At 37.4% G+C, this 18,538-nt stretch overlaps 1 pseudogene; it reads left to right on the top strand.

The window, feature by feature from the left end:
- Positions 1-10,457: 10,457 nt before the first annotated feature.
- Positions 10,458-11,412, top strand: LOC107149089 (annotated as a pseudogene).
- Positions 11,413-18,538: the final 7,126 nt, after the last annotated feature.

Below are 18,538 nucleotides of genomic sequence, written 5' to 3'. Positions count from 1 at the left end.
CACCTCCACTGGGCTTCTGTCTCCCAAAATATACTCTGAATCCCGTGAGAACTCAAGGGGAACTCAGGCAGCAGGATACGCCCTATTCCCAGCAGGAATAATCTTAAACCTTAAACCTGGAACCTAAACTGGGAACGCCCTAAACACGATTATCTTAAACCAGGAACACCCTAATCCGCCTTGGTCCTTGAGCAAGGTCACCTACATTCAATGTCACTGCAACATGGGGTACGCTGGCAAGGAAATTGTCATACCTACTTGGCTAATGGCTCCCAGCAATGCATATATTAGAAAATACCAAAATTTTTTTATTTTCATGAGTAAGTAAAACTCCATTGTGTAGATATACCACATTTTCTTTATCCATTCATCTGTTTATGAGTGCTTGGGTTAGTTCCATAACTTGGCTATTGTGAACTGTTTGCTATAAAATCTCTATGCATGTATCATGATAGTACTCTGATTTTGGTTTTGGGGGGATAAATACCAAAGAGTGGGATACCTGGTTCTTATGATGGTTTCATTTTTAGTTTTCTGAGGAATCTCCAAATTGCTTTTCAAGTTGATTTTACTACTTTGCAGTCCCACCAAGTGTACATTTCCTCCCACATCTTTGTCAGCATGTATTTTTATCTGTATTCTTCATTGACATGTTAATTGCAGTGAGATGAAATCTCTATGTAGTTTAGATTTGCAGTTCCCTGATTGCTAGAGATGTTGAACATTTTCATGTATTTTTTGGCCATTTGTATTTTCTCTTTTGAGAAATATCTGTTTTGTTTTTTAACCCATTTGTCGATTGGGTTATTTGGGTTTTTTTTTGTGTGTGTGTGTGTGTGTGTGTGTGTGTGTGTGTGTGTTAAATTTTTTTTTCAGTTTTTTGTATATTCTAAATAGTAATCCCTTGTCAGAGAAATAGTTGGCAGCAATTTTTTTTCCCATTCTGTAGGCTCTCTCTTCACTCCCCTAATTATTTCTTTTGCTATGCAAAAGTTTTAAATTTTGATGCTTTTCCACTTATTGATTCTTGGTTTTATTTCTTGTGCTGTAGGGGTCTTGTTAAAGAAGTCAGTGCCTGCATCAATATGTTGAAGTGTTGACCTTATGTTTTCTGCTAGCACTTGCTACATTTCTAGTATAATTCTTAGGTCTTTGATTCATTTTGAGTTAACTCTTATGAGGCTGAAACTTAGGAATCTTGTCTCATTCTTCTACATATAGATATTTATTTTTTTCCTAGCACTAGTTTTTAAGAAGGCTATATTTTTCCCCAACACATGTTTTTGACACCTTTGTCAAGAATTAGACATATAGACTATCTATATAGGTTTGTGTCTGCATCTTCTATAGATTCCATTGTTATTCATGTCCATTTTGGTGCCAATCCCATGTTGTTTTTGTTACCTTAGCTCTGTAGTGTATTTCAAGATCAGGCATTGTAATGCCTCTAGTGTCACTTTTCTTGCTCAGTATGCCTATTTTAGGTCTTTTACTCTTCCATGTGAATTTTAGGATGGTTTTCTTTTTCTGGTTCTAAGATGAATATCATTGGTATTTTGATGAGGATTGCATTGAATCTGTATAATGCTTTTGATAGTATGGCCTTTTTGAAAATATTAATTCTGCCTATCCAATACAGGAGTTCTTTCCAACTTCTGAGGTCTCTTTCACTTTCTTTCCTAAGTGCTCTGTATTTCATTGTAAAGGTCTTAGATTTTCTTTCATATATTTTTGTTGCTATTTTTGTTGAGAGAATTGTGCACAGAAAAGTTTTCCTGATTTCTTTCTCAGAAATTCATTACTGGAGTATAGAAAAGCTACTGGTTTTCATATGATGATCTTGTATCATGCTACTTTGCGGAATTCCTTTATTGTTCTAGAAGTCTTCTGATGACTTTTTTGGGTCTTTAAATATAGACTCCTGTCACCAGCAGAGATAATTTCACTGTTTCTATTTGCATCCTTTTACTTTCCCTCTCTTGCTTGATTGATCTGACTAGAACTTTAAGAAATATATTGAAAAAGAGTGGTGAGAGTGGACATCTTTTTTTTTCTTTCTTTCTGATTTTAGAGGACAGACTTACAGTTTTTCTCCATTCAGTATGATTTTGAATTTGAGTTTGTCAAAAATAGCCTTTATAATACTGAGATAAATTCCTTATTTTCCTAGCCAGTATGAAGTGACTCTTGAGATTGATTTTAGCTTGAATTCTACCTTGTCAGATATGAGAACAGCTACTCCTGCTTATTTTCAATATCAATTTACATGTTTATCTTTTTCTGTCTTTTATCTTCAGCCTATGTATGTTTTTACCTGTAAATTGAGTCTCATGTAAACAACATATAGTAAGGTCTTGTTGTTTATCTTTCATTTGGAGAGTTTAGACCATTTACAGTCACTGTTTTTGTAGAGATGATTTTTATTTCCTGCCATTTTGATTTATTTAGGATGTTTAATTCAGACTTGATTCTCCTTTACTTGACTATTCTTCTAGTGAGGTTCATAAAATCACTGGTCCTTATGCTTTGTTTTGCCTTTCTTCTGTGTATAATATTTCATTAATTATTTTCTGTAGAATTGAGTAAGAGGTTATGAATTCTTTTATTTTCTGCTTATCTTGTATAGTTTTTATTTCATCTTAAACTCTGAAGGATAATTTTCCTGGATAGAAATCTTGATTTGTTACCTAATATCTTTCAGAACTTGGTACATGTTATTCTAAGCCCTGCTGACTTTCAGTGTATGGCCTGAGAGATCAGTACAAAGCATAGTTGGCTTACCTCTGAATGTGAACTGTCATTTTTATCTTACAACTTTTAGAATTCTATCCTTGTTCTATACATTAGGCATTTTAGTTATAATGTGTCTTAAAGAGACTCTTTTTTGGTTATCTTATTTGGAGTTGTAAATGAATGTCTTACTATGAAGATTCGGAAGTTTTTCTGATGTCTAATTGAAAAGGTTGAGTACTTCTTTAGTCTGTACCTCAGTGCCTTCTTCTATGCAAGTGATTCATATATTTTCTCTCTTAATGTTATCTTATATTTCTTGAATATTCTGGTCATGATATCTTAACATCTTTTCTTTATTTTTCACTTTATTCTCAACATTATAGTTTTTTGAGGCCTGAAAATCTCTCTTCTTTGTGTTTTAATGTATTAGTAATGCTTTCAAGTGAATTTTTGATTTACAGTCTTTTATTTCTAGAATTTCTCTTTCTTTCTTTCTTTCTTTCTTTCTTTCTTTCTTTCTTTCTTTCTTTTACAGAATCTCTATCTCTGTTGAAATATTCTTTCACTTTCTGTACTTTTTCTCTTAGTTCATTTCTTACATCTTCTGTTAGTTCATTGAACACTTTAATTCTGAACTTCATAAATTATTTATTTGATGTTTGCCAATGGGATCAGTAGTTGAAGTTATGTTGGATGTTTGGGGTAACTGGTTGTCTTGATTTTCATAGTTTGTATTTCTACCCATCTGTTGTGATGAGCACCTCTTCTAGTTTTATTAAAAGCACTACTTAGGGAGCTTCTCTCTCTCTTAAGTGTCCCAGTCTGGGAAAATATATAAATATTGATATAAGTATTGATACTTCCACTCAATGTGTATCTTCTGCTATGCCCAATATCCTTCAACACTTTGAAAGAAAATACTGAACCCTATTAATTGCAACCATTTCATACAAAGCAATGTACTAATAAACCTAGAGGAAAAACTTATTGAAAATGTTCTTTATGATTCCTATAATCCAAGTATATAATTCTTGTTTGAGAAATTAGTTTTAAAGGTAGTAAAATTAATATTAAAGTATAAAAGAGTTGAAAAGGAGAAAAGGGATAAACTGGGAAGACAAAAAATAAAGAGTAAAGAAAAAAGAGAAAATAATATAAGCCAAGATAAAAAGAAGAAAAAATGGGGGTATTTGAGAAAAGGGCAGATATTGCAAGAGGGAAAAAAGAGATTACTAGGAACAGGATAAACCTGAGCTAGGAAAGTAAATCTAGAAGGTATGATTCCAGTCACTGCTTTCTTTAAAGCATTAGAAGAAATACAGTCAATTGAGTTGAGGGTTGCTATGGAATAATAAGGGACTATCTATTGATTCCATATCCAAAGTTATATCTCCAAGCACGAAAATAACATTAGAGCTTTTTATGATACTTCTTTCTGAGCTACTTGAGATAGAAATATTTCTCATGAAGTCTTCCTGAGTTGGATTTCATGGGTCTTGGGACCTTAGGAGATACCACCTGCTGCTCGGCTTTACCTCTGTTTCCCCAGATGTGGAGGTACTGATCACACCAACTCACTCTGATACATTTCTAAAAGGCCTCCTCTGATCTTTGGTGTATCTAGGTACCTACTAAGCTTCTGCTGGGTGAGAGGAGACTGTCTCTAAATGTCTGACTTAGCACCCAGGTTCCTCTATTTGAGGACTGCAGTTGTTTGAGCCCTCTTGAAGAGAATCTTGATGAATACAGTGCTGTAAAACCTGACATGGCTTCACCCATGTATATTTCAGAGTATGTGGGTGTTGGTAGTCTAAGGAGAGGTACTGTGTTCTGATTAAAATGGTGCTTCATGGCCTGTGAAGGTGTATGTCACCTCACCCTCCTGGAGAGTGCAGGTCACAGGTAACTGAGCTTGTGTGTGGGCACACTGAACAATGGCTGGTGTCTGTGGGATATGATGCATTGCATATTCATCAGGTTTTTACTGCTTGGGGTTATCCTTAGGAAATGCCTTCTGTGTCTGAATGATAACTGAGTTAACTGGCAGCTCTGGGACCTTGAAGCTGTTTCCTTTAAGAGGTTTGTGGCACATGAACCACTTTCCCAGTTGCTTAGGTTCTCTCCGCAGGCAGCACTTGTTAGTTAGACCAGAGACCCAACACTGTGTGTTTGGAGGGTTAGCTTCTGCTCTTTCTGTTGGATGTACGGGCACAGGATTCAAGGATGCTGGTGTCTACTGCAGATCACACCCTTATGCTGGGGCTTTGTCTCTAGTGGCCCTATTTAAGACCCTGATGAATGTCTGCAACTGAGAGTTTCAATATTATAGGCTTTCTGGGTGTGGTCTGTGGCTCTGCCATCTTGAGTCAGATGTTCAAATGGTTCTTAAAGGGAATAACTCAGTTTTTGGATAGATACCTATGAGATGACCTTCCTGTGCAAAAGACAGAGCATTTCCTGAAGAATAGCAAGAATTATGAGTGGGTAGAGACTCATGCAGAAGAAATAAAACTATAAAATTTAGATGATTATTGACTTTTATGTTATTTCTTCAGTAGAACTGGGGTTTGATATTAGGGTCATTGAAGATTTTAGATAAAATATAACACTTTGAAAATCACTGAATTCTTTTACCCTTAAGAACAAAATACTAAAATATAGAGGAAATTAGTATTAATAATGGAAATGGAGAATATACCTGAGCAATATTTCAATGTGGGAGTGGAATTATAGAGGTTGAATGAGAAGGGAGATTTCCCCAAGGTTTTGGGTAAGAGTTACAGAGAAGGCTATGGAGCCCCTATTAAAGACTTGGAATTTTGAAGTTTACCTTTGTTGTCTGCAGATGAATGGAGAAAAATGATAGTGATGTAAACATCTGAATGCTATGAGCCTACCCTCACGTTTGTGGAATTTTACCAGCCTCCTCCAGAGAAAAGGGCCAACCAGATCTTTCAGTTCTATAAAAGATAAGAAATTGAGAGGAAGATTGGGAAGAACTTCTTCTTTCCTTTTTAATTATCTATATTATGCCAGAACTTTTATCAAAGACATCGGCATTGTAATATTAGAAGCAAAGATAACATTATCGAATAAATTAGTAGGCAAGTGATATATGCTTCTTGTTTGAGTATAGTTGACTTGGTATGTAATTAAAGACCATTAGGGAAATAGATGAATTGACATGTGGGTGACATAATGCAGCTATGGATAGATAAAATAAGAATATGAATGTTGGTGATAGTTGAATAGATGAGTAGATATATATGTAGTCAATGGGCATTTGACTTGGTAGATGAGTAAATTAATGGTTAAAATGAGTCATTTAAGGGTTGTGAGGCATATGCCAGAGAGTGGTAATTCAACCCTGTTCTTTCAAAATTATGTTGAATCTCTCATATGTGCCTTAAACACTGAAAAGTTACACAAAGTTCATCTTTTTCTTCATTCTTTTGCATGACCTTCTCTCATTCTCCATTTTTGCCCTGGAAATAATGCAGCTCTCCTTTTGTTGATCTTGTTGGGAGTCTTCGATCTTTCTATGCAATGTCCATAATTTGGAATTTAAGTAGTACCAGTGGACATGGACTGGCACATGGACTCACACTTACAAAGCTCATAGCAGTCCTTTGTATTCTTTGCACATGTCTCAGCAGAATACAGCAGGACACTCATGTCTCCAGAAGGAGAGTGGATTCCTGGAGGTAGATGAAAAGCACATTTTTTTTTTTACCATTTGTGGATTCATTCCCATTTGCTGTGATATTAGAATGACCTAAGGCTTCAGTGGAGTTTGGAGTGCAAGGGGTGAAGAACCACCTTCCATGGGGAGAGGAAGGGCAGCATGCTAGCCATGCCCCTTGAGATTTGCGAGTTGTGACAGCAATTAACACTCTAACACCAGAGGGGATCTGAGCGCCACGTTGCCGGTGCAGCCACCACCAGGCTTTATTAGTTCCTGTCTGAGCCCATTTGGGAGCAGCTATGAACCTCCTCCCAGGAATCTGATAAATTAGTCTTAGGTAACTTTTGAGCCATGGAACCCAGGAGGATGAGGATGCTTAATCTCAATGGTCCACCACTTCTTTAGAGGGGGGCACTTCATAGAAAACAATCCTAGACTGAAGAAGACACATTCATATTGTCAGGCACTGATTAACATTTGAAAATTCCAGCAAGGGTATCAAAAAAAGGTGGTGTATACAGCAATTTTTTACAGGGGCAAAATTTGTACCCATTTGATTAGTTAGGCATTCTGAATTAGAGGTATGAATTACAAATGCTGGAATCTTATTACAATATAGGGTAATTATCTTGCAGCAAATGCAGTGAGAATATTCTGCTTTCCAAAGTATGGAGGCTTGGGTACATTTCCACTACTTGAGTTTCCAAATTGCAATACTGGCAGTGAGTAAGAGAAAGACTGAATCCGAGGTTTCGGAAAGAGAATAATCATTAATTAAAAATTAAAGATACGATAGATGAATTCTGCATCACTTTTAGAGAGAGAATCCTAGGCTAATAAATCATTTAGTGAGAGATTGTTATTTATGAACATGTAGTAGGAATATACTACATTCCCAGTAAAAATAAATTGTCAATTGCTTTAAAGTTTCTTATCAATTATTTCTCTGAGAATGTTATAGCCTATTTTTATTTTTATACCAAGAGAATTAATTAAAAGGAAAAATGACTAAATGGACTATCAAAGTCGTACAGCATTATAAATATGAACTGAAACTAGAATTGAATTCTCTTGATTCTCCTGTCAGGGTCAGTTCCTTTTGAATGAGTTGTGGTAATACAGTGTATAATCTGGGTAGAGCAAGAGAATTGCACTGAAAAAATATTATCTTAAATACAGGGAACAAGAGATGTAAAGAATATGAGAATTTGTAGAATAAAATCATGATAAGATGGACCACAATTGTGAATTTGATATTGTTCCTGTTTGAGAATTTGGTTCTCAGAAATGGGACTTGAATTATGTGAAAAGTCAGGCAACCTCATCCAGAGAGAAAGAAGACAATGAGACTTAAAGAAGAACAAGTATAGTTGTCTGATATTATAGAGTCATGTTTATATCTCTCCTTCCTATGTGGCTCTGGGGTCCTCGGCGTCCACATATTGGGATGATGGAGACTCTCCTGCCTGCCATGGATGCAGTCTGTGTAACAACCAGAGGTTCAGCACAGGGCCCAGGAATCTTCCCCTAAATGGAAGTGCCATTTCCACTGATATCTCTGCTGTGTGAAGGTAAGGTTCTGTTTATTCTGACCAACATCAAAGAAAACTGAGCATAGGTGGCGTGTCATAGCTTCATGTGTTGTGCTTCTGTATTTAGGACTCTTTTATTCCTGCTAAGACTGTGGAGGTCACCCATACGGAGATTGAATATGATGAAGACTCAATGGAGTGTTGCAGAAATTGGTGCACAAGCAAATCCCCTCTAGAGCTTCCTTCCTTATTATTTAAAGGCATCATCTACATAATGATGTATTAAATCATCTCTATAATATAGGTAATATGATCACCGTTAAGCCTTACCATGTTTGGTTTGGATTTTGAGCCTGATCCATGGTGTCTAACCATGTACTGTTTGAACTGACATGGAGAGTGGAAAGAATGATTTTTTCTGAAGCATTTCTGGAGGATGAGACACTGAGAAATCTTTTTATACTGCACATACTTCATACATTTTTTTCCAAAATCAAAACGTTTCACAATTCCCTTAGTTATTTGACTTCAGTGAAAAACAGAGGCTTAGGAAGAGCTATGGACCTACAAGTTAATTATCTGAAAAGGATAAGCTCTGGCTTCCTGATAGGAGGGATTAGACAGGAAGCACACCACTGGGCCCCTAGTCCATTCATCAGCGATAAGAAGAGACCCTCGATGCATTTAGCTGGATGGTGAGCCCAGTGCCATATGGAGATGGCATTTATTGAAGGTGTGTTAAAATGATACCGACAGCCTACATTTTTCCTTCATTTGGCTTTCAAATGTACATGACATTTCTATTTTACTTATTATCCTGAGTCCTTGAAGGAACTCCTATGTGTGAGGAAAATGCTTATATAAATGTTAATTTTTTGAAAACAAAGCCTCTTAAATAAATTGCAAGCTCAGTGGGTTAAAAGTAATCAGCTAATATATCAGTAAAACATACTAAAGGATATTTTTACAATATACTTTACTGAAAAACACAGCATGATAATTGCTACAGTTAGTAAAATTAAGTTTATTAATAGAATATAACTAGATTGTGGATCATATGGAAACTCTTCTTTCCACAATATATTTAACTTTGTAAACTCTTAGACATAGATTTTGTTTGTTCATGAAAATGATGTAAGTAAAATTGTATTTTCCAAGGCATTGGGTTTGAGGGAGACCTGAGAGGCATTTCTAAAGATGGTACACAGCTCTGTGAACCATAAATGAGGTGCTTCTGGGAATACTGCTTTGGTTTGCTCTTCATCAGGCAGGAGAGTGGCATTGTTGAGAGTTTCTCCTTCAGCTCAGAGTCTCTAGTCTGGCCTCCACCCTCTGTCTCTGCCCTCTTTCCCTCCTGCCTCAGTTCTCTGCTCTTCTCCTGTATTTGGTAAATAATGTTCAATAAAAGGAATGTAAATAAATAGGCAGACATGGAATAATGATGAGTCTTATTTTTTTTTTAATTAACCTGCTTCTGTTTGATGGCTGTAATTGGTGTCATAACAAGGATTCATGCCTATTCTCTGTGTTGGTTGATGAAAGTGGGTCTTTAAATGTCTGCTTCCCTTTATCACCTTTCCCTGGGATGTTTAACATCAAGATTCCTATTTGCTTTCATTTGAACTCAAATCCAAAGAATAGATTCTGAACAGCAGCAGGTTGAAAAGAACTAAGTACCTAAAAAAGGATCCATTATGATGTCCTCTCCATCCAACTAAAGACAGAAAGAACTGAAGCCTATCAAAAGGCCCGTGGGTTCCTTCAGAGGTTGCCTACTTTTTCATGTCTACTTTTGTGGAGGAGAAGCAAATCACATTTTTTTTAATGCAGCTGAGGCACAAGTGGTTATTACAAACACCCACAGTACACAGTAGTATTTCCACAAAAAATATACAAGTACCTTCCCAAAAATTATCTGCATTTGAATTTAAGTAGACATGAGTTATTAAATATGCATCTATTTTATAGAGGAAAGCTTATCATTCACCAGAAATCACATACTTGCTAAACAAAATCAGGTTTCAAATCTAGTTTATCTGATTCTAAAACTTTCCACAAACACCTAACACTTCATAATGATTCTTCATGAAATTGATTCATGCATTTCATCAAGATGGGTGTGGGTGACATATTTGAGGTAGTTTTCAAACATTCCAACTCCGTCTTCACCATTTAATCACTTTACCTACCATTGACAACTATTGTGTCTTTGTTGTAGAAGAATGAATACAAGTGGAAAGGATGCAAAACTGCTAAAATTGCACCATATTACCTCGAGGCTTTAACTGATGCCTGAAAAGAGACGTGTTCTTCTTAAGGGCACTGGTCCATCTCTCTGAAACAGAGTAGATATCAAGCATACTGGGATCAAACCTTTTATCTGGGCATAATGAATGACCTACAGACTGACACAGCACTGGCAGCTCATACACAGGATGCATTTTAAGAAGTTAGTCTATTGTTATTCAGTTGCTTCTGTTTTTTTCTGCCCTCTCTGCAGAATCATAATGGAACGAGATAACCAGACATGGGGGAGTGAATTTATTCTCCTTGGACTGACCAGTGATTGGGACACTCAAGTCTCCCTCTTTGTCCTCTTCTTGGCCATGTACCTGCTGACAGTGCTGGGGAACTCCCTCATTGTTCTTCTGATCAGACTGGACAGCCAGCTGCACACACCCATGTATTTCTTTCTCACCAACCTCTCCCTCGTGGACGTGTCTTATGCCACCAGCATCGTCCCTCAGCTGCTGGTGCATTTCCTGGCAGAACACAAAGGGATCCCATTCCTGAGCTGTGCTGCACAGTTGTTTTTCTCCCTGGGCTTGGGTGGGATAGTTTGTCCTCCTGGCAGTGATGGCCTATGACCGCTATGTGGCAGTGTGTGACCCCCTGCGCTACTCAGTCATCATGCATGGAGGCCTGTGCACTCGGTTGGCCATCACATCCTGGCTCAGTGGCTCCATCAACTCGCTCCTGCACACGGCTATCACTTTCCAGCTGCCCATGTGCACAAACAGGTACATTGATCACATATCCTGTGAAATTCTGGCTGTGGTCAGGCTGGCCTGTGTGGACACCTCCTCCAATGAAGTTACCATCATGGTTTCTAGCATCATCCTTCTGATGATACCCTTCCTCCTGGTGCTCCTGTCCTACGTCCACATCATCTCCACCATCCTGAAGATCCAGTCCACAGAGGGAAGGAGGAAAGCCTTCCACACCTGTGCCTCTCACCTCACTGTGGTCGCCCTCTGCTATGGCATGGCCATTTTCACCTACATCCAGCCCCACTCCAGCCCCTCTGTCCTTCAGGAGAAGCTGATCTCTCTCTTCTATGCCGTTTTGACTCCGATGCTGAACCCCATGATTTATAGTTTACAGAATAAGGAGGTGAAAGGGGCTTGGAGGAAATTATTAGGACATTTCTCTGGCTTAATATCAAAACTAGCACCTAGGTGATTCAAAAACATCACTGGAGAAAAAAAGCTTTGCCTCAGCGCTCCCCACCCAACTCAGTGTAACAGGCGTCAGCTGCATTGCCCTGGTAACCAGGAAGCAGATGACGCAACGTGTGCTGGTGTGTTGTGTAGGAGGCTGAGCCGTGAGTTGGGTGTGGGATGTGGGAGGATTTTATGGCACAGCTCAGTGGCTAACCTTCCTTACTCAATCTTCATTACTCTGGCTTTAAAGTACAGATGGTTCCTGATTTGTGATGATTCAACCTACAATTTTTCAATGTCATCAAGTTTCAAAAACAATATAACACACATTATGTAGAATTTACTTCCGGTTTTGAATGTTGATATCTTCCACAACTAGAGATACATAGTGTGATGTTCCCTGAGGATGCTCTGAGCTGTGTTAGGAAGTTTCAGCTCCCAGGCAGTCATTTGATCTCAAGCATAAAAAGTCAACGCTCTACAGTAAACAGTATTGTGAGTCTGTGACATCCAGTTGGTCATATGTATTAAATGCATTTTTGACTTATGATATTTCCAACTCAGGATGGATGTACTCGGATGTAATCTTATAGTGAATTGAGAGGTGCCTGTAATGGTTATTTTACTGGTTTTGGATTTAGTGCATTCTTTATGTTCATGGATTTATTGATGGATTTTGCATTAAGCAACTGGTTTATATTTATTTCTATTTTGGAAAAGGTTATGGTTGGTGTTCCATTTGGAACAAAGACTATTTTTACATTTGATGATTTGTTCACAGTAATTCGAGTTATACTTAGCCACACCTAGCATTTTTGTAGTACATTAATGTAAAATAATATGAGGAGAAGGTTTTTACACAAACTTTTTATGTGTTATTTTGTGTAGGATCTACTGTGATAGTTTCTGAGTGTTGGATTTGAGTGAGTAACATCACCTAAACTTATCACTTTACTCTGATCTAACCATGGCTTTTTTTGTACACAATAGTGTTATTAGCTAAGGAAAAGCTGAGATTCTGTTATTTTTAAATAGCAAAAGAACAATTTGACAAGAAAATTATTGTGCATGCACAATAGTCTCATAGTCTAAAGGCTGGAACAGTCTAATTTCTGAAACTATGGACACTCTGAAATCTTGGTAAAAAAATGAGAATCAATGAGATAAATATATAAAATATGAAAGATATGGTTAACCTCAGAAAAGCAGATTCCTTGGACAAGGAAATGAAAGATAGTATAGCTTCAATGTGGATCTTAAGAAAACAAGACAGGTCAGCCCACTCTGCAGAAGTTACCCTCAAGTCCATGTCAAGAGTCCTGTCCTTCCCCACCTCTCCTCCTTGAGCAGGGAGGCTCTGCCCAACCTTTGTAATTCTAATGAGTCAAGATCTGCTGAGAGCACACCTGCCTTTAGTGATATGTGTGATAAAAAAGAGGGAATGACTGAACGGACAGTTTAGGGGTTGGAAGAGAAATAACACAGCAGCAGGTCTTCTTACCCCTTCAATCAGTCCCTAAGGGAACCCTTCTTTCCTGTCTCTGTGTCTTCCTTAGCTCAGTTGATCTGCAGTGCCTCTATTTGAGAACAAAAGACTCATATTCTACAGCCTTGACTTTTTATATTAAGATTGTTCTAATTCTAAATTTTGTGACACAGGCAGATGTCCCCAAAAGTGTCAATGATATTGGACTGTGGTTGTGTTGGCCTTAATTGCCTAAATATTGGTGGGATGTTTGTACATGTTAGTGACAATGCATGGTTGATGAGACACTACAGGTGACAAGCCAGAGTCATGTCAGACAGCCATCTAGGAAGGTAATTTTAGATTACAGAAAATTTATGATATAACACAAAAAGTTTCCCCTCATATTAACACCTTACATAGCCATAGGGCAAATACCAAAATAGGTAATTAACATTGGTGCAACTGATGATACTCCCTTGTTAGCTAAATTTTAATGCTTAATCTAATTTTATCTGTTTCCACACATTTGTTTCTTTTTTTTCTGTAGTTTTATATATTACCCAGGAGTCCATGTTGTATTTGTGTGTTATTTTTCTTTGTAACTGTTCCAGTTTTTCCTTGTCTATACTTTTGAAGAGTATATATCAGTTGAATGTGGTACTAACTTTGCATTTCTGGGATAAATCAACTTGGATGTAGTATATTTTTTTATCTAACTGAATTTACCGACATAACTATTTTTTGCATCTATGTTTATGAGTGATTTTTATCTGTAGTTTTCTTTTTGTAACCCTTTTATCTGGATTTGATATTAGGGTAATGCTTATATGAAGAGGGATTGTTAATTCTGATTCAAAGTTTGGGAAAATTTGCGATACCTCTTTCTTATGTCAATAAAACTAACCAGTGAATCTATCTGATCTGTTATTTAATTTATAATTTATTTCTGATGGAGGAAGATTTTCAGTGACAAATCCAATTTCTTCTGTAGGTATCAGGCTATTCTGGTTATCTGCTCATTTTTGAGTGAGCTTTGGTGATATATTTCTTTCAAAATATTTTCCTTTTCCTCTACCACCTCGAGGATGTGAAGCTCATTAATTGGCTTTTATTATGGCTCTCTTTGCTATGGCACGAGAACAGTCCTGCTTCTTTGCATTCCTGGAAATTCCAAATTCTGTATTTTGTATTCCAGGGCTCCATTTTATGGGCTGTTTGGCTGTGTCCACAGCAGGCAGAAATGACAGCTGGCACCAAGACTAAGGCTTGACCTTTCTGAGGACTCCACTCGATGTGCTGTGTGGCTATCTTCTCCTGCGAGCTGATGAGAATGTGAGCCACTGTGGGCCCTGTGTTAGCTTCCCAGGTTACTCGGCCGGATGGTTATTTCTGGTGATCCTTTCCTGGGCCTTGGTAGGCTGCTCACATTGACGCACATGTCAATAGTCACATTCGTCTTTCAACACTGAACCATCTCCCTTTGCAGCTCTCCATGCTTTGGTACCCTTCCCTAGCTGTGAACTTGGTCCGCTCAATCAGGATGATGTCAGGATCCTTTGGGTTCCCCCTTCTGTGCCATGTCTTGGAAACTTTCTCCAGGTAGCATGCAGGGGTGCTTGCAGATCCCCTCGTGTGCTTCCTTCTCTCAGGGGTTACTTCCTGCACTGTTTTCCCACTTCTGAGAACTATTGATGAACATGTTTTGACAGTTTTCTAGCTGTTGAAGGAAAGCAGAATAAATACCATCCCAGCTATTCCATCATGGCCAGAAGCTGAATTCACAATTGACTTCTGGTATTGATTTATTTAATCCAACAACTATGATTAATTTTGGCATGAATTATAATTTACATATAAATTATTTTAGATTACTTGTGGAGAAAATTATATATTTTAAATTATATAATTTAAAGTAAAATAACAGTATTGACTTTTCTTTCTAACCCTCATTTTATTGTTTTCCCCTGTCTTCTTGGTTCTGGCTATCTATCAGAATGTTGAAGAGAAAGAACTACAACAAAAATTATTATTTAGTTTCCTAGCTTACAGGGATGACTTTTGAAATAACTTAAGAATATTAAAATAAGTATATTTGAAATAATTTAAGTAACATATGATGTTTGCTCTATATTCATCTTATCATATCATCAGGTCTTTTTAAAATATGAATTTATCTTAAATTTAAAATAATTTTTGGTATCTATTAATAAAATCTGACTTTTTAATATGATGAATAACATCAATTATTTTCTAATATTAAACTAACATTTCAGTCTTGAAGCAAACCAAGTTTGTAGTGGTGCATTAAATATTTTTAGACATGGATGTTTGTGATTTTCTTGTTGATGTTTATTGGTTTTGGAGATTTCCATCTGTTTTCCTTCGAGTCAGATCAAAGGATAATTTTCCTTTGTCTCACTTTCCCCATGGAGTGCCTGGGTATGATGGCAATGCTGACCTTATGCAATGAGTTAAGACGTCCTTCATTTCTGTTCTCTAGAGAGCCTTGGGCAATTTTGAAAGTGTTTGTTCTTTTACTATTTGACAGACCTCTACACTAAACAAGAGGAGCTGCTGTTCTCTTCTTCTCTCAACATATCTTTGGGGATAATTTAAAATGTTGTTTGATTCATTTGGTAATATTTCGAAGTCTCTTTTTCAAGAAATAATTGTCTTCTCTCTCTTATTGCATTAAATGGTATTTTTTTCAAAGATGGGGTTTCTGCCTCCTTTGTCTTCCTTTTTTTTACATATTTAACTGATGAATAAAGATTGTATATATGGAAGGCGATACTGATGATTTGATATTTGCATTTGTGGTGCAATGATCAGCACAATCAAATCAACATCGCCTCACCCGCCCCCCCTGGGCTGTACATCGGATACCCAGAACTCATGTGTCTTGCAGCTGAAAGTTTGCATCTGCTGAGCCCTGTCTGCACATTTTCATTGCTTCCAGCCCCATTTTCTCCCTTGCCATAGGATGCTTTTTCATTGTGTTGATTGTTTCCTTTGCTGTATAGAAACATTTTAATTTGGTGTAGTCACACTATTTATTTTCACTTTAGCTGCCTGTAATTGTAATTTGGTTTTGTATCCTCTTTGGTATTCTCCTGTATCAATGATATCAAAACATTTTCAAGCATAACTTAAAATCTATTTCCAAGACCCATCAATAAAAGGGGGAATAGAAGAAATAAATGAAAGGGAAAGAGTATCAAAAAATTTCATCAGCATTGAAAGATACAAATGAATTTAGACCTCTCAATTTGAAAGCTAAATGAGGTAGGACAATTCCGGGGGAGAGGGGGAGGAATGAACTTACTGAAACAGACAGGAAGAAAGAGTTGAGTCTTACATATTGGGAAATTTGAATCCATGCATAAGAGTTTTCCATGGAAGAATATTTTAGACCTGGTATATTCACCAATGAATTCTACCAAATATATGAGAAATGAATTTAGGCATCCACAAAGACATTTTTTTGTGTGTGCATATGCAATATCCCAAACCAGTTATATTTGGTTTTGTATATATGTATGCATCCCTTTCCTATACTCTGTAGGTATTCTTTCTACTTATTCATTTACTTTTAATTGGTACATTATAGTATGCATAACACTGGAATGCATTGGGGTATATTCAGACATGCACTTGGCATAATTTTATCAACTTCATTCCCTAGTTGTTCCCCTTCTCCTCCCCTCTTCCCTCACACTTGGTCCCCCACTTTACCTATTCTGCAAATACCACAGAAATTTACTACTCCCTTTAATCATCTCAAATTATACATCCATTTGATTGCTTTACATTTGGGTTGTTTCCAGTTTGTGGCTATTCTGTTATTAGAAGCAGTATTGTTTTTAACAGCCACACACTAGAAAAAAACCCCAAATGTAAATCAATCGAATGGATGTGTAATTTGAGATGATTAAAGGGAGCAGCAAATTTCTGTAGTATTTTCAGACATATAAGTACAAAAGTAGTTAAATAATTAAACAGTGACTAGTTAAGGAGACTTCAGTGGTGATTCAAAATGGGGGGAAATCCCACAAAATACTTGCATGAGGTATAATAACTATAGGAGCTATTGCTCCAAGGTCTCGTAGATGGTTTGAGAACAGTTGGACACCCTGAGTCAAATCATTTAATTCATGGCCACCTGGACAAAAAAGTCATACACAAGTTCAAAATAAAAATTCAACAAAGACTTAGGAGGCTTCTGGGGAACCCGTACTTTGGATTCTCTTCTCATGTGTCTGCATTAATAAAGACTGAATTCTCATTTGTAAAGTCTCTTAAATGTAGGTGAGTGTTTAAAGAGAGGGAATGACCATATAAAATTTCCAAATGAAGCAAAAAATAAATAAATAAATAAATAAATAAAAGTAACCAAAACTTCCTAACAAGCACCCCATAATTGGCCTGTAGAGATTTAACCTCTGAGGGAAAAGTAAGTTACTTCTTCCATATCCCCATCTCTTCCTGGGGCAATGAGGGCCTCCTGTCCTGGGGAGGGCTCAGGCACTTAGAGGCTCTCCAATGCTTACAGGACAGGACACGAGACTGGTGTCCTGACACATAGCCTCCTCCTAGACCCTTTGGTCTTGTGTACATTTGAACCGAATTTGGTTACGGAAGAGCTAGAGGTCCCATTTTGGTATTCCAGTCTAAGAAAGTAGCTGCACTGAGGAGGAAGGTCTTTCTGATAACTCTAGGAAGAAAAGCACCAGCCTGCAGCTTTGACTGCTTCAGTGGAAATCACCAAGCTTAGCTACCATAGGGTATGTTTCTGGATCTGACTAAAGGGAACATAAATTCTGGTCTGTCCTGTGTCATTGGAAGATAAGAAGAAGGGCTGATGACATTGGGGAAGGAAGAAGAGATTACATTTTTTTCTGTCAAGTCCTTAACCAAAGAATGGAAGAAGGAAGTATCAAAAAGGGACCAAGGATATGATGGCACCTGTCAACTCCTGGCAATCTGGACCACGGACAGGTTGGGGCTGCCCAGCTGTTCCCAAATGATACTGGCCAGAATGCAACTTCATCGGAATGCTGGGCTCTGAATGCTCTGATGCGATAGCAGAGACTACCTACAGGGGTGAGTATGCACAAGGAGGTAGGGATGGGTGGAGAGGGTAATGGCCAGCTTCAGGTCACTCAAAGCTTTTATGTGGCCTTGTTAGTTGAGGAGGACACTTGTGATGCATGACTTTAGGAAGCCTGAGTCTCAGCTCCAGGAAGAAAAGGCGGTTCAGGAATGTTCATCAAGCTTATTAGTGTTTTCAGTTAAGGTATTGCCATCTTGCCTTTGAATATTTGTTTTTGAGTTTTATTTACATAACAAATGTTTTTTGTGTTATTTCATTTTTTTATCCTTTTTTACCTTAAAAAAATCAGTTTTCCTAAAAATCAATGTCAACGAATTGTGCCATTATCCTGCCTAATTCCCTTCTCCAATGGATTAGGACAGACTTGAATGTCTATTCCCTTCACACAGATCAAGAAACTAAGTAATGAATGTGAACCAGGAAATGCAAGTTGGCTCTTTCGCTTCGCTCCGGGCGGAGAAGCTGAATGTGTAATCAGCAGTGGATTGTAAGTACCCGAGGCAAAGAAAGCTCAGTGCGCCCCGCCTTTTTTTTCTTTTTTCTTTTTTCTTTTTTTTTTTTTTT

This window comes from Marmota marmota, unplaced genomic scaffold, assembly GCF_001458135.2.
Source record: "Marmota marmota marmota unplaced genomic scaffold, marMar, whole genome shotgun sequence".
Classification (NCBI taxonomy): Eukaryota; Metazoa; Chordata; class Mammalia; order Rodentia; family Sciuridae; genus Marmota; species Marmota marmota.
The sequence above is the reverse complement of the archived record's forward strand: the minus strand, read 5'-3'. Positions and strand labels throughout refer to the sequence as shown.